Source organism: Triturus cristatus, chromosome 12 (genome assembly GCF_964204655.1).
Source record: "Triturus cristatus chromosome 12, aTriCri1.1, whole genome shotgun sequence".
Taxonomy (NCBI): domain Eukaryota; kingdom Metazoa; phylum Chordata; class Amphibia; order Caudata; family Salamandridae; genus Triturus; species Triturus cristatus.
The window spans coordinates 706,951,465-706,965,739 of NC_140595.1; the positions used below are offsets into that span (position 1 = coordinate 706,951,465).

At 47.5% G+C, this 14,275-nt stretch overlaps 7 non-coding genes and 3 pseudogenes across 7 annotated transcripts; all 10 read right to left on the minus strand.

Annotated features, from left to right (window-relative positions):
* Window positions 1-106: 106 nt before the first annotated feature.
* Window positions 107-188, minus strand: TRNAS-GCU (transfer RNA serine (anticodon GCU)). The gene has a single exon. It is a non-coding gene; the product is annotated as a tRNA-Ser (tRNA).
* A 1,785-nt stretch (window positions 189-1,973) lies between these two features.
* On the minus strand, window positions 1,974-2,378 carry LOC146780322 (RNA-binding protein 14 pseudogene; annotated as a pseudogene).
* A 1,465-nt stretch (window positions 2,379-3,843) lies between these two features.
* On the minus strand, window positions 3,844-3,925 carry TRNAL-AAG (transfer RNA leucine (anticodon AAG)). Its single transcript has one exon. It is a non-coding gene; the product is annotated as a tRNA-Leu (tRNA).
* A 423-nt stretch (window positions 3,926-4,348) lies between these two features.
* TRNAS-GCU (transfer RNA serine (anticodon GCU)) lies at window positions 4,349-4,430 on the minus strand. The gene has a single exon. It is a non-coding gene; the product is annotated as a tRNA-Ser (tRNA).
* A 1,785-nt stretch (window positions 4,431-6,215) lies between these two features.
* Window positions 6,216-6,620, minus strand: LOC146780325 (RNA-binding protein 14 pseudogene; annotated as a pseudogene).
* Window positions 6,621-8,084: 1,464 nt separating this feature from the next.
* TRNAL-AAG (transfer RNA leucine (anticodon AAG)) lies at window positions 8,085-8,166 on the minus strand. The gene has a single exon. It is a non-coding gene; the product is annotated as a tRNA-Leu (tRNA).
* A 423-nt stretch (window positions 8,167-8,589) lies between these two features.
* On the minus strand, window positions 8,590-8,671 carry TRNAS-GCU (transfer RNA serine (anticodon GCU)). The gene has a single exon. It is a non-coding gene; the product is annotated as a tRNA-Ser (tRNA).
* Window positions 8,672-10,456: 1,785 nt separating this feature from the next.
* On the minus strand, window positions 10,457-10,861 carry LOC146780328 (RNA-binding protein 14 pseudogene; annotated as a pseudogene).
* Window positions 10,862-12,326: 1,465 nt separating this feature from the next.
* On the minus strand, window positions 12,327-12,408 carry TRNAL-AAG (transfer RNA leucine (anticodon AAG)). The gene has a single exon. It is a non-coding gene; the product is annotated as a tRNA-Leu (tRNA).
* Window positions 12,409-12,831: 423 nt separating this feature from the next.
* Window positions 12,832-12,913, minus strand: TRNAS-GCU (transfer RNA serine (anticodon GCU)). Its single transcript has one exon. It is a non-coding gene; the product is annotated as a tRNA-Ser (tRNA).
* Window positions 12,914-14,275: the final 1,362 nt, after the last annotated feature.

Sequence of the window (14,275 nt, forward strand, 5' to 3'; positions counted from 1 at the left end):
GAATACAGATGTATTATGCCTTATGGTCCTGCTATGATGCGCCACAGTCTCTGTTATTCGCATGAAATACAATACCCCTGTAAATAATGACAAAACTGCGATGTACCGACGAGGGTGGGATTCGAACCCACGTGTGCAGAGCACAATGGATTAGCAGTCCATCGCCTTAACCACTCGGCCACCTCGTCTGACGACGGTGGCAGGTGTCATCCTAGTTCACTGTGTGCTCAGTGCAGGTCCATGGAGCTGTCATTATTACCTGTAGTCTTTACTGCAGCGCTGATATCCCTAGGAACGTGGAAAGCATTGGACAACTATATTAAGAGAGGAACTTCATTTCCAACCGGCTCTTCAGGCCCTACCAAGAAAGAAGTCACTTATTCCCACGAACAACATTGACATGTGTATGGGGGTGCACTAACACTTCACTTCGAAGCCCGCAGTCTGACTCCTCTAATGCTGGGATATCGGAAGCCAATGATTTTACCACCTTTGCCAGGAGCATGCATTAGAAACCCTCGGCCTTTAATGTTGGCATTGGAAACCGATGGCGAGAAATAAACCTGCTCCTTTCGAAAAGGTCAGATTTTTTCACAAGTGTTTCGCCCCATTATTGCTGAAAATATTTGACTACCGTTTTTCACCCTCTTTCTCTTCCAGGTCTGATGCCATATTGACTCATTTTCACGCAAACAAACAGAGCTGAGCGGCCCAGGTTGCTTTATTGGGTTGTCATTCTGTGCCTCATTTGTGCCGGTGCTTTCCGGGGCTCAGCACAGGCACGTATTTCAGAGGGCCGGAACTATAAATCTCTTCTTCCGCACTCAGAATTCCCAATAACTTTTCAAAATCAACACGCCTGCTGGGATGACTGCCTGATCTGTCTTCACAGCCTGGCCCTCTCAGAGTCAGGCATGATGCATGTGTCTAGTGGAGGCATGGTGCATGTGCTACTTTTCGGGTCCCTGAGCCTGCCGGTACTGAGCACAGACGTCTACTCAAGTTCTGTCTTGTGCAGTTTTAACGTGCTGGCAATTGTCTGGCATGGGGCGAGCATTTTCACAGGACCGATTCACAAAGCTCTGGGTTACACCCAAACATACAGATTCAGTTCATTAAGCACTATCTGTGGGTAGTTTCTTTAGGCATAAGACGCAAGTATGTTCTACGCCCAAAGATTCAAGATGACGTTATTTAAACCTGGAGTATGAGGACCTATCCCAAAAGGTTTAGTGAATCGTACCCAATAAATTGGTCAACTCACAAAACTTGAAACCCTAAGAATTAAGGCTGCGGTCTGGACAATATGGTCTAATTGACGGTTCACAAATATACTTCCCATCGAGAGAACGGCTTTCACCAGGGCCTGGTTGAAACCATATGATCTACATGGGATAGTACTAGCGAAAACACGGTTGGTCTAAAATCCTGTTAGATAGTCGACGACCGCCCCCCTTCTCCACACAACCTTCCTACAGTAGTCAAGTTTGGCACATGAAGTTTATCATTTGACAGAGCACGTACTTTTGATTTAACGACATTAATGTACTGCATCTCAGTCCCCAGAGCTTAATCGACAATCCGAGAAACAGCTTTAAATACACGATTTACAATCTAGGAACCGTCGGAAGGCCAGGTGCATTTTAAAATCCATGCCTGGTAATCTTCCTAACATAGGTAGGCTGTTGCGCTAATCTGGTGGGGATTCAACTACATGCCCACTATTAGCGATTAGCTTCCGTACAAGACACATACTAATTCTTGAAAACCAAAAGTTTAAAGACTAAGAGAGGAAATGATGCCTGTGTCCGAGACTAGCGCAACAAACGCCGGTTAATGTTTCGAAACACTGGCTTAGGAGACAACTTTGTTGTTTATTGGGAGATTAGTTGGTGGATGTAAATGTGTGGTCGTGGCTGTTTGAGTGCATGGGTCTGATCTTTTGGGGTCACGGGGAATTAAAATTGTTTGCTCTAGAACCTGCGACTGAAGAGACAGTGAGAGGTGCTGCGGTCAGTAAGCGGTAGGAAGGTCAATACTCCTTTACCTTTCACGATATCGCATTCCACCACCCTGCCGTAGTTCTCGAAAAGGTTGCGCAGCTCGGGGGCGGTGCACGAGGCGCTGACGTTGCCCACGAACACCTTCCAGGTGTTGAGAGGCCGCGGTTTGCTCAGATCCACCACCATCTTTCGGCCATTCAGCTCGCGGCCGTTGAGTGCCGCTATAGCGGCCAGGGCCCGGTCCTCTTCCCGCATGTGAACGAAGGCGAATTGTTTCATGACTGCACAGCTCACCACTGTGCCGTGGTGCTCGAAGAGCGCGCTCAGCTCTTCCTGCGTCGTTTGCTCGTCAACGTTGCCCACAAAGATCTTCATCTTGATGCGTGTAAAGAACTGTGTGAATCGGAAAGGGAGCAAAGACGCAAAATATTTCTTTCTATGACGGCGCGGACGCCCACCCCCCAAGCCCTTGTGACGCCCCAAAAATACAAAATGGATGCGATGTTCTAATTACCACCCGCCACCCTTTATGGTCTTATGCGTCTCAGACATGGTGTCAGCGCCTGAACGGCGACAAGATGATAATTGCGCAGCTGCGGCGACAACTACGGCGCGGACGGCGGAGACTGACCGCTGCTCTCCCCCTCCCTGCTCAGTCTGTTCTTCCGAGTATCCCTTCCACAAGAACCGCTCGACTTTCTTGCTTCCTCAGCCCCATTCTGTAAAATGGCGTCAGACGGCTAGGTTGTCACAGGAAAAAGGAACAAGAGCGATAACTGAAAAATAGCGGACAACACAAAGCGCCTTTCACGGGACTCGTGGTGCCGGAGTCACACTAACTCACGTTTAGAGGGACAGGAAGTCTTTGTGTAATAACAGGTAGAAACAACTAGCAGAGCCTTCGCTAGCCGAGACGTAAATAAACAGAGAACGTCCCTGTAAAAAAAAAAAAAATAAACACGCCCACCAGCGAAAAAAGGGACGGCCTGGAAAAAAGAGAACGATTCGAAAAAACACGCCCCCGAATCCGAAAAGGACGGGGCTTGTTTGGAGAGACAAACCTCTTCTCCAATGGCTGACCAGCATTTAAGAGGCCAGCCAATGGAGAAGAGGAGAGAAGAGAGGCGGGTTCAAGCCCCTCCTCTCCAAGTCATTAAATCTCGCGAGCGAGACAGCGCAAGCGCATCCTTCGCTAGCCGAGACCTAACGAGAAGACCGTCTTCTGCTATAAAGTGCAAAGATGCAGGCAGAGCCACACCACAGTTACTAACAAGGAGGTAAAAATGAAACTAAAAATAGCACAAGAGAACCCCTTAGCTCTAGGAGTCGGCTAGGTGTAGGGAAGATATTACTGGGATTGTTTTGTCCACCAATCCCCGAGATGGGCCTGCTGAGCGCCTGCCTCTAAATCACGACACGGGTAGCTAACGAAAGTGGGACACAGGCAGGGCAGGAATTAACAAAGTACTTTTTTAAAACAAGAGTTAAAGAAAAATAGACCTTTTTATGAAACGGATTTACGAGAGAAAAAACATTGACTCTTTTCGTGCTACTGCAGGTAGAACTGGTTTGTCAAAAGTGGCTGCCAATGCTCCGACCCTACACTTCCAACCCATACCCTTGGATGCCACTTGCAGTTCTGTGATGTCACACGCGTCGTCATCTGCGACACAAGGAGCCATGGTTCACTCGTGAAAATGCTAATCATGGCAACACGGGGAAAGGAGACTTCACGTTGGAAGGAAGACAGAATGTATTTGATTCCCTGGGTTTTCCTTTAAATGTATGTAAAGCACATAAAGCACATGCCTATATATGAGTGCATTGTTCAAAAGAGAACTGGCAGCGGTGGGATTCGAACCCACGCCTCCGGAGAGACTGGAGCCTTAATCCAGCGCCTTAGACCGCTCGGCCACGCTACCACCTGTACTTCAGGTCGGACATCCATGTCTCAAGTAGTAGAACATCCTGTCCATCTCTCATCTTTTCTTCTTTCAGGAACTGGGGGGCCTTTTTATCCTATATTGCCATTTACCTTGTACTCAAACAAATTAATGGGCAATACAAAACAGAAAGTGAACAAAGTTTGAAAAGAAAACAAGAAGAATACTATGGACGTAAGAATCGTCTGCTGTGGGTCATAAATCAGCAAATTCTATCATTTCATAGGAAACACCCCTTGTAAAGAACATTGATCCGGAACACCAAAGCAGCTGCGCGACTGTTACAAATCGCAGAGGAATACAGATGTATTATGCCTTATGGTCCTGCTATGATGCGCCACAGTCTCTGTTATTCGCATGAAATACAATACCCCTGTAAATAATGACAAAACTGCGATGTACCGACGAGGGTGGGATTCGAACCCACGCGTGCAGAGCACAATGGATTAGCAGTCCATCGCCTTAACCACTCGGCCACCTCGTCTGACGACGGTGGCAGGTGTCATCCTAGTTCACTGTGTGCTCAGTGCAGGTCCATGGAGCTGTCATTATTACCTGTAGTCTTTACTGCAGCGCTGATATCCCTAGGAACGTGGAAAGCATTGGACAACTATATTAAGAGAGGAACTTCATTTCCAACCGGCTCTTCAGGCCCTACCAAGAAAGAAGTCACTTATTCCCACGAACAACATTGACATGTGTATGGGGGTGCACTAACACTTCACTTCGAAGCCCGCAGTCTGACTCCTCTAATGCTGGGATATCGGAAGCCAATGATTTTACCACCTTTGCCAGGAGCATGCATTAGAAACCCTCGGCCTTTAATGTTGGCATTGGAAACCGATGGCGAGAAATAAACCTGCTCCTTTCGAAAAGGTCAGATTTTTTCACAAGTGTTTCGCCCCATTATTGCTGAAAATATTTGACTACCGTTTTTCACCCTCTTTCTCTTCCAGGTCTGATGCCATATTGACTCATTTTCACGCAAACAAACAGAGCTGAGCGGCCCAGGTTGCTTTATTGGGTTGTCATTCTGTGCCTCATTTGTGCCGGTGCTTTCCGGGGCTCAGCACAGGCACGTATTTCAGAGGGCCGGAACTATAAATCTCTTCTTCCGCACTCAGAATTCCCAATAACTTTTCAAAATCAACACGCCTGCTGGGATGACTGCCTGATCTGTCTTCACAGCCTGGCCCTCTCAGAGTCAGGCATGATGCATGTGTCTAGTGGAGGCATGGTGCATGTGCTACTTTTCGGGTCCCTGAGCCTGCCGGTACTGAGCACAGACGTCTACTCAAGTTCTGTCTTGTGCAGTTGTAACGTGCTGGCAATTGTCTGGCATGGGGCGAGCATTTTCACAGGACCGATTCACAAAGCTGTGGGTTACACCCAAACATACAGATTCAGTTCATTAAGCACTATCTGTGGGTAGTTTCTTTAGGCATAAGACGCAAGTATGTTCTACGCCCAAAGATTCAAGATGACGTTATTTAAACCTGGAGTATGAGGACCTATCCCAAAAGGTTTAGTGAATCGTACCCAATAAATTGGTCAACTCACAAAACTTGAAACCCTAAGAATTAAGGCTGCGGTCTGGACAATATGGTCTAATTGACGGTTCACAAATATACTTCCCATCGAGAGAACGGCTTTCACCAGGGCCTGGTTGAAACCATATGATCTACATGGGATAGTACTAGCGAAAACACGGTTGGTCTAAAATCCTGTTAGATAGTCGACGACCGCCCCCCTTCTCCACACAACCTTCCTACAGTAGTCAAGTTTGGCACATGAAGTTTATCATTTGACAGAGCACGTACTTTTGATTTAACGACATTAATGTACTGCATCTCAGTCCCCAGAGCTTAATCGACAATCCGAGAAACAGCTTTAAATACACGATTTACAATCTAGGAACCGTCGGAAGGCCAGGTGCATTTTAAAATCCATGCCTGGTAATCTTCCTAACATAGGTAGGCTGTTGCGCTAATCTGGTGGGGATTCAACTACATGCCCACTATTAGCGATTAGCTTCCGTACAAGACACATACTAATTCTTGAAAACCAAAAGTTTAAAGACTAAGAGAGGAAATGATGCCTGTGTCCGAGACTAGCGCAACAAACGCCGGTTAATGTTTCGAAACACTGGCTTAGGAGACAACTTTGTTGTTTATTGGGAGATTAGTTGGTGGATGTAAATGTGTGGTCGTGGCTGTTTGAGTGCATGGGTCTGATCTTTTGGGGTCACGGGGAATTAAAATTGTTTGCTCTAGAACCTGCGACTGAAGAGACAGTGAGAGGTGCTGCGGTCAGTAAGCGGTAGGAAGGTCAATACTCCTTTACCTTTCACGATATCGCATTCCACCACCCTGCCGTAGTTCTCGAAAAGGTTGCGCAGCTCGGGGGCGGTGCACGAGGCGCTGACGTTGCCCACGAACACCTTCCAGGTGTTGAGAGGCCGCGGTTTGCTCAGATCCACCACCATCTTTCGGCCATTCAGCTCGCGGCCGTTGAGTGCCGCTATAGCGGCCAGGGCCCGGTCCTCTTCCCGCATGTGAACGAAGGCGAATTGTTTCATGACTGCACAGCTCACCACTGTGCCGTGGTGCTCGAAGAGCGCGCTCAGCTCTTCCTGCGTCGTTTGCTCGTCAACGTTGCCCACAAAGATCTTCATCTTGATGCGTGTAAAGAACTGTGTGAATCGGAAAGGGAGCAAAGACGCAAAATATTTCTTTCTATGACGGCGCGGACGCCCACCCCCCAAGCCCTTGTGACGCCCCAAAAATACAAAATGGATGCGATGTTCTAATTACCACCCGCCACCCTTTATGGTCTTATGCGTCTCAGACATGGTGTCAGCGCCTGAACGGCGACAAGATGATAATTGCGCAGCTGCGGCGACAACTACGGCGCGGACGGCGGAGACTGACCGCTGCTCTCCCCCTCCCTGCTCAGTCTGTTCTTCCGAGTATCCCTTCCACAAGAACCGCTCGACTTTCTTGCTTCCTCAGCCCCATTCTGTAAAATGGCGTCAGACGGCTAGGTTGTCACAGGAAAAAGGAACAAGAGCGATAACTGAAAAATAGCGGACAACACAAAGCGCCTTTCACGGGACTCGTGGTGCCGGAGTCACACTAACTCACGTTTAGAGGGACAGGAAGTCTTTGTGTAATAACAGGTAGAAACAACTAGCAGAGCCTTCGCTAGCCGAGACGTAAATAAACAGAGAACGTCCCTGTAAAAAAAAAAAAAAAAACACGCCCACCAGCGAAAAAAGGGACGGCCTGGAAAAAAGAGAACGATTCGAAAAAACACGCCCCCGAATCCGAAAAGGACGGGCCTTGTTTGGAGAGACAAACCTCTTCTCCAATGGCTGACCAGCATTTAAGAGGCCAGCCAATGGAGAAGAGGAGAGAAGAGAGGCGGGTTCAAGCCCCTCCTCTCCAAGTCATTAAATCTCGCGAGCGAGACTGCGCAAGCGCATCCTTCGCTAGCCGAGACCTAACGAGAAGACCGTCTTCTGCTATAAAGTGCAAAGATGCAGGCAGAGCCACACCACAGTTACTAACAAGGAGGTAAAAATGAAACTAAAAATAGCACAAGAGAACCCCTTAGCTCCAGGAGTCGGCTAGGTGTAGGGAAGATATTACTGGGATTGTTTTGTCCACCAATCCCCGAGATGGGCCTGCTGAGCGCCTGCCTCTAAATCACGACACGGGTAGCTAACGAAAGTGGGACACAGGCAGGGCAGGAATTAACAAAGTACTTTTTTAAAACAAGAGTTAAAGAAAAATAGACCTTTTTATGAAACGGATTTACGAGAGAAAAAACATTGGCTCTTTTCGTGCTACTGCAGGTAGAACTGGTTTGTCAAAAGTGGCTGCCAATGCTCCGACCCTACACTTCCAACCCATACCCTTGGATGCCACTTGCAGTTCTGTGATGTCACACGCGTCGTCATCTGCGACACAAGGAGCCATGGTTCACTCGTGAAAATGCTAATCATGGTAACACGGGGAAAGGAGACTTCACGTTGGAAGGAAGACAGAATGTATTTGATTCCCTGGGTTTTCCTTTAAATGTATGTAAAGCACATAAAGCACATGCCTATATATGAGTGCATTGTTCAAAAGTGAACTGGCAGCGGTGGGATTCGAACCCACGCCTCCGGAGAGACTGGAGCCTTAATCCAGCGCCTTAGACCGCTCGGCCACGCTACCACCTGTACTTCAGGTCGGACATCCATGTCTCAAGTAGTAGAACATCCTGTCCATCTCTCATCTTTTCTTCTTTCAGGAACTGGGGGGCCTTTTTATCCTATATTGCCATTTACCTTGTACTCAAACAAATTAATGGGCAATACAAAACAGAAAGTGAACAACGTTTGAAAAGAAAACAAGAAGAATACTATGGACGTAAGAATCGTCTGCTGTGGGTCATAAATCAGCAAATTCTATCATTTCATAGGAAACACCCCTTGTAAAGAACATTGATCCGGAACACCAAAGCAGCTGCGCGACTGTTACAAATCGCAGAGGAATACAGATGTATTATGCCTTATGGTCCTGCTATGATGCGCCACAGTCTCTGTTATTCGCATGAAATACAATACCCCTGTAAATAATGACAAAACTGCGATGTACCGACGAGGGTGGGATTCGAACCCACGTGTGCAGAGCACAATGGATTAGCAGTCCATCGCCTTAACCACTCGGCCACCTCGTCTGACGACGGTGGCAGGTGTCATCCTAGTTCACTGTGTGCTCAGTGCAGGTCCATGGAGCTGTCATTATTACCTGTAGTCTTTACTGCAGCGCTGATATCCCTAGGAACGTGGAAAGCATTGGACAACTATATTAAGAGAGGAACTTCATTTCCAACCGGCTCTTCAGGCCCTACCAAGAAAGAAGTCACTTATTCCCACGAACAACATTGACATGTGTATGGGGGTGCACTAACACTTCACTTCGAAGCCCGCAGTCTGACTCCTCTAATGCTGGGATATCGGAAGCCAATGATTTTACCACCTTTGCCAGGAGCATGCATTAGAAACCCTCGGCCTTTAATGTTGGCATTGGAAACCGATGGCGAGAAATAAACCTGCTCCTTTCGAAAAGGTCAGATTTTTTCACAAGTGTTTCGCCCCATTATTGCTGAAAATATTTGACTACCGTTTTTCACCCTCTTTCTCTTCCAGGTCTGATGCCATATTGACTCATTTTCACGCAAACAAACAGAGCTGAGCGGCCCAGGTTGCTTTATTGGGTTGTCATTCTGTGCCTCATTTGTGCCGGTGCTTTCCGGGGCTCAGCACAGGCACGTATTTCAGAGGGCCGGAACTATAAATCTCTTCTTCCGCACTCAGAATTCCCAATAACTTTTCAAAATCAACACGCCTGCTGGGATGACTGCCTGATCTGTCTTCACAGCCTGGCCCTCTCAGAGTCAGGCATGATGCATGTGTCTAGTGGAGGCATGGTGCATGTGCTACTTTTCGGGTCCCTGAGCCTGCCGGTACTGAGCACAGACGTCTACTCAAGTTCTGTCTTGTGCAGTTGTAACGTGCTGGCAATTGTCTGGCATGGGGCGAGCATTTTCACAGGACCGATTCACAAAGCTCTGGGTTACACCCAAACATACAGATTCAGTTCATTAAGCACTATCTGTGGGTAGTTTCTTTAGGCATAAGACGCAAGTATGTTCTACGCCCAAAGATTCAAGATGACGTTATTTAAACCTGGAGTATGAGGACCTATCCCAAAAGGTTTAGTGAATCGTACCCAATAAATTGGTCAACTCACAAAACTTGAAACCCTAAGAATTAAGGCTGCGGTCTGGACAATATGGTCTAATTGACGGTTCACAAATATACTTCCCATCGAGAGAACGGCTTTCACCAGGGCCTGGTTGAAACCATATGATCTACATGGGATAGTACTAGCGAAAACACGGTTGGTCTAAAATCCTGTTAGATAGTCGACGACCGCCCCCCTTCTCCACACAACCTTCCTACAGTAGTCAAGTTTGGCACATGAAGTTTATCATTTGACAGAGCACGTACTTTTGATTTAACGACATTAATGTACTGCATCTCAGTCCCCAGAGCTTAATCGACAATCCGAGAAACAGCTTTAAATACACGATTTACAATCTAGGAACCGTCGGAAGGCCAGGTGCATTTTAAAATCCATGCCTGGTAATCTTCCTAACATAGGTAGGCTGTTGCGCTAATCTGGTGGGGATTCAACTACATGCCCACTATTAGCGATTAGCTTCCGTACAAGACACATACTAATTCTTGAAAACCAAAAGTTTAAAGACTAAGAGAGGAAATGATGCCTGTGTCCGAGACTAGCGCAACAAACGCCGGTTAATGTTTCGAAACACTGGCTTAGGAGACAACTTTGTTGTTTATTGGGAGATTAGTTGGTGGATGTAAATGTGTGGTCGTGGCTGTTTGAGTGCATGGGTCTGATCTTTTGGGGTCACGGGGAATTAAAATTGTTTGCTCTAGAACCTGCGACTGAAGAGACAGTGAGAGGTGCTGCGGTCAGTAAGCGGTAGGAAGGTCAATACTCCTTTACCTTTCACGATATCGCATTCCACCACCCTGCCGTAGTTCTCGAAAAGGTTGCGCAGCTCGGGGGCGGTGCACGAGGCGCTGACGTTGCCCACGAACACCTTCCAGGTGTTGAGAGGCCGCGGTTTGCTCAGATCCACCACCATCTTTCGGCCATTCAGCTCGCGGCCGTTGAGTGCCGCTATAGCGGCCAGGGCCCGGTCCTCTTCCCGCATGTGAACGAAGGCGAATTGTTTCATGACTGCACAGCTCACCACTGTGCCGTGGTGCTCGAAGAGCGCGCTCAGCTCTTCCTGCGTCGTTTGCTCGTCAACGTTGCCCACAAAGATCTTCATCTTGATGCGTGTAAAGAACTGTGTGAATCGGAAAGGGAGCAAAGACGCAAAATATTTCTTTCTATGACGGCGCGGACGCCCACCCCCCAAGCCCTTGTGACGCCCCAAAAATACAAAATGGATGCGATGTTCTAATTACCACCCGCCACCCTTTATGGTCTTATGCGTCTCAGACATGGTGTCAGCGCCTGAACGGCGACAAGATGATAATTGCGCAGCTGCGGCGACAACTACGGCGCGGACGGCGGAGACTGACCGCTGCTCTCCCCCTCCCTGCTCAGTCTGTTCTTCCGAGTATCCCTTCCACAAGAACCGCTCGACTTTCTTGCTTCCTCAGCCCCATTCTGTAAAATGGCGTCAGACGGCTAGGTTGTCACAGGAAAAAGGAACAAGAGCGATAACTGAAAAATAGCGGACAACACAAAGCGCCTTTCACGGGACTCGTGGTGCCGGAGTCACACTAACTCACGTTTAGAGGGACAGGAAGTCTTTGTGTAATAACAGGTAGAAACAACTAGCAGAGCCTTCGCTAGCCGAGACGTAAATAAACAGAGAACGTCCCTGTAAAAAAAAAAAAAATAAACACGCCCACCAGCGAAAAAAGGGACGGCCTGGAAAAAAGAGAACGATTCGAAAAAACACGCCCCCGAATCCGAAAAGGACGGGGCTTGTTTGGAGAGACAAACCTCTTCTCCAATGGCTGACCAGCATTTAAGAGGCCAGCCAATGGAGAAGAGGAGAGAAGAGAGGCGGGTTCAAGCCCCTCCTCTCCAAGTCATTAAATCTCGCGAGCGAGACAGCGCAAGCGCATCCTTCGCTAGCCGAGACCTAACGAGAAGACCGTCTTCTGCTATAAAGTGCAAAGATGCAGGCAGAGCCACACCACAGTTACTAACAAGGAGGTAAAAATGAAACTAAAAATAGCACAAGAGAACCCCTTAGCTCTAGGAGTCGGCTAGGTGTAGGGAAGATATTACTGGGATTGTTTTGTCCACCAATCCCCGAGATGGGCCTGCTGAGCGCCTGCCTCTAAATCACGACACGGGTAGCTAACGAAAGTGGGACACAGGCAGGGCAGGAATTAACAAAGTACTTTTTTAAAACAAGAGTTAAAGAAAAATAGACCTTTTTATGAAACGGATTTACGAGAGAAAAAACATTGGCTCTTTTCGTGCTACTGCAGGTAGAACTGGTTTGTCAAAAGTGGCTGCCAATGCTCCGACCCTACACTTCCAACCCATACCCTTGGATGCCACTTGCAGTTCTGTGATGTCACACGCGTCGTCATCTGCGACACAAGGAGCCATGGTTCACTCGTGAAAATGCTAATCATGGCAACACGGGGAAAGGAGACTTCACGTTGGAAGGAAGACAGAATGTATTTGATTCCCTGGGTTTTCCTTTAAATGTATGTAAAGCACATAAAGCACATGCCTATATATGAGTGCATTGTTCAAAAGAGAACTGGCAGCGGTGGGATTCGAACCCACGCCTCCGGAGAGACTGGAGCCTTAATCCAGCGCCTTAGACCGCTCGGCCACGCTACCACCTGTACTTCAGGTCGGACATCCATGTCTCAAGTAGTAGAACATCCTGTCCATCTCTCATCTTTTCTTCTTTCAGGAACTGGGGGGCCTTTTTATCCTATATTGCCATTTACCTTGTACTCAAACAAATTAATGGGCAATACAAAACAGAAAGTGAACAAAGTTTGAAAAGAAAACAAGAAGAATACTATGGACGTAAGAATCGTCTGCTGTGGGTCATAAATCAGCAAATTCTATCATTTCATAGGAAACACCCCTTGTAAAGAACATTGATCCGGAACACCAAAGCAGCTGCGCGACTGTTACAAATCGCAGAGGAATACAGATGTATTATGCCTTATGGTCCTGCTATGATGCGCCACAGTCTCTGTTATTCGCATGAAATACAATACCCCTGTAAATAATGACAAAACTGTGATGTACCGACGAGGGTGGGATTCGAACCCACGCGTGCAGAGCACAATGGATTAGCAGTCCATCGCCTTAACCACTCGGCCACCTCGTCTGACGACGGTGGCAGGTGTCATCCTAGTTCACTGTGTGCTCAGTGCAGGTCCATGGAGCTGTCATTATTACCTGTAGTCTTTACTGCAGCGCTGATATCCCTAGGAACGTGGAAAGCATTGGACAACTATATTAAGAGAGGAACTTCATTTCCAACCGGCTCTTCAGGCCCTACCAAGAAAGAAGTCACTTATTCCCACGAACAACATTGACATGTGTATGGGGGTGCACTAACACTTCACTTCGAAGCCCGCAGTCTGACTCCTCTAATGCTGGGATATCGGAAGCCAATGATTTTACCACCTTTGCCAGGAGCATGCATTAGAAACCCTCGGCCTTTAATGTTGGCATTGGAAACCGATGGCGAGAAATAAACCTGCTCCTTTCGAAAAGGTCAGATTTTTTCACAAGTGTTTCGCCCCATTATTGCTGAAAATATTTGACTACCGTTTTTCACCCTCTTTCTCTTCCAGGTCTGATGCCATATTGACTCATTTTCACGCAAACAAACAGAGCTGAGCGGCCCAGGTTGCTTTATTGGGTTGTCATTCTGTGCCTCATTTGTGCCGGTGCTTTCCGGGGCTCAGCACAGGCACGTATTTCAGAGGGCCGGAACTATAAATCTCTTCTTCCGCACTCAGAATTCCCAATAACTTTTCAAAATCAACACGCCTGCTGGGATGACTGCCTGATCTGTCTTCACAGCCTGGCCCTCTCAGAGTCAGGCATGATGCATGTGTCTAGTGGAGGCATGGTGCATGTGCTACTTTTCGGGTCCCTGAGCCTGCCGGTACTGAGCACAGACGTCTACTCAAGTTCTGTCTTGTGCAGTTGTAACGTGCTGGCAATTGTCTGGCATGGGGCGAGCATTTTCACAGGACCGATTCACAAAGCTGTGGGTTACACCCAAACATACAGATTCAGTTCATTAAGCACTATCTGTGGGTAGTTTCTTTAGGCATAAGACGCAAGTATGTTCTACGCCCAAAGATTCAAGATGACGTTATTTAAACCTGGAGTATGAGGACCTATCCCAAAAGGTTTAGTGAATCGTACCCAATAAATTGGTCAACTCACAAAACTTGAAACCCTAAGAATTAAGGCTGCGGTCTGGACAATATGGTCTAATTGACGGTTCACAAATATACTTCCCATCGAGAGAACGGCTTTCACCAGGGCCTGGTTGAAACCATATGATCTACATGGGATAGTACTAGCGAAAACACGGTTGGTCTAAAATCCTGTTAGATAGTCGACGACCGCCCCCCTTCTCCACACAACCTTCCTACAGTAGTCAAGTTTGGCACATGAAGTTTATCATTTGACAGAGCACGTACTTTTGATTTAACGACATTAATGTACT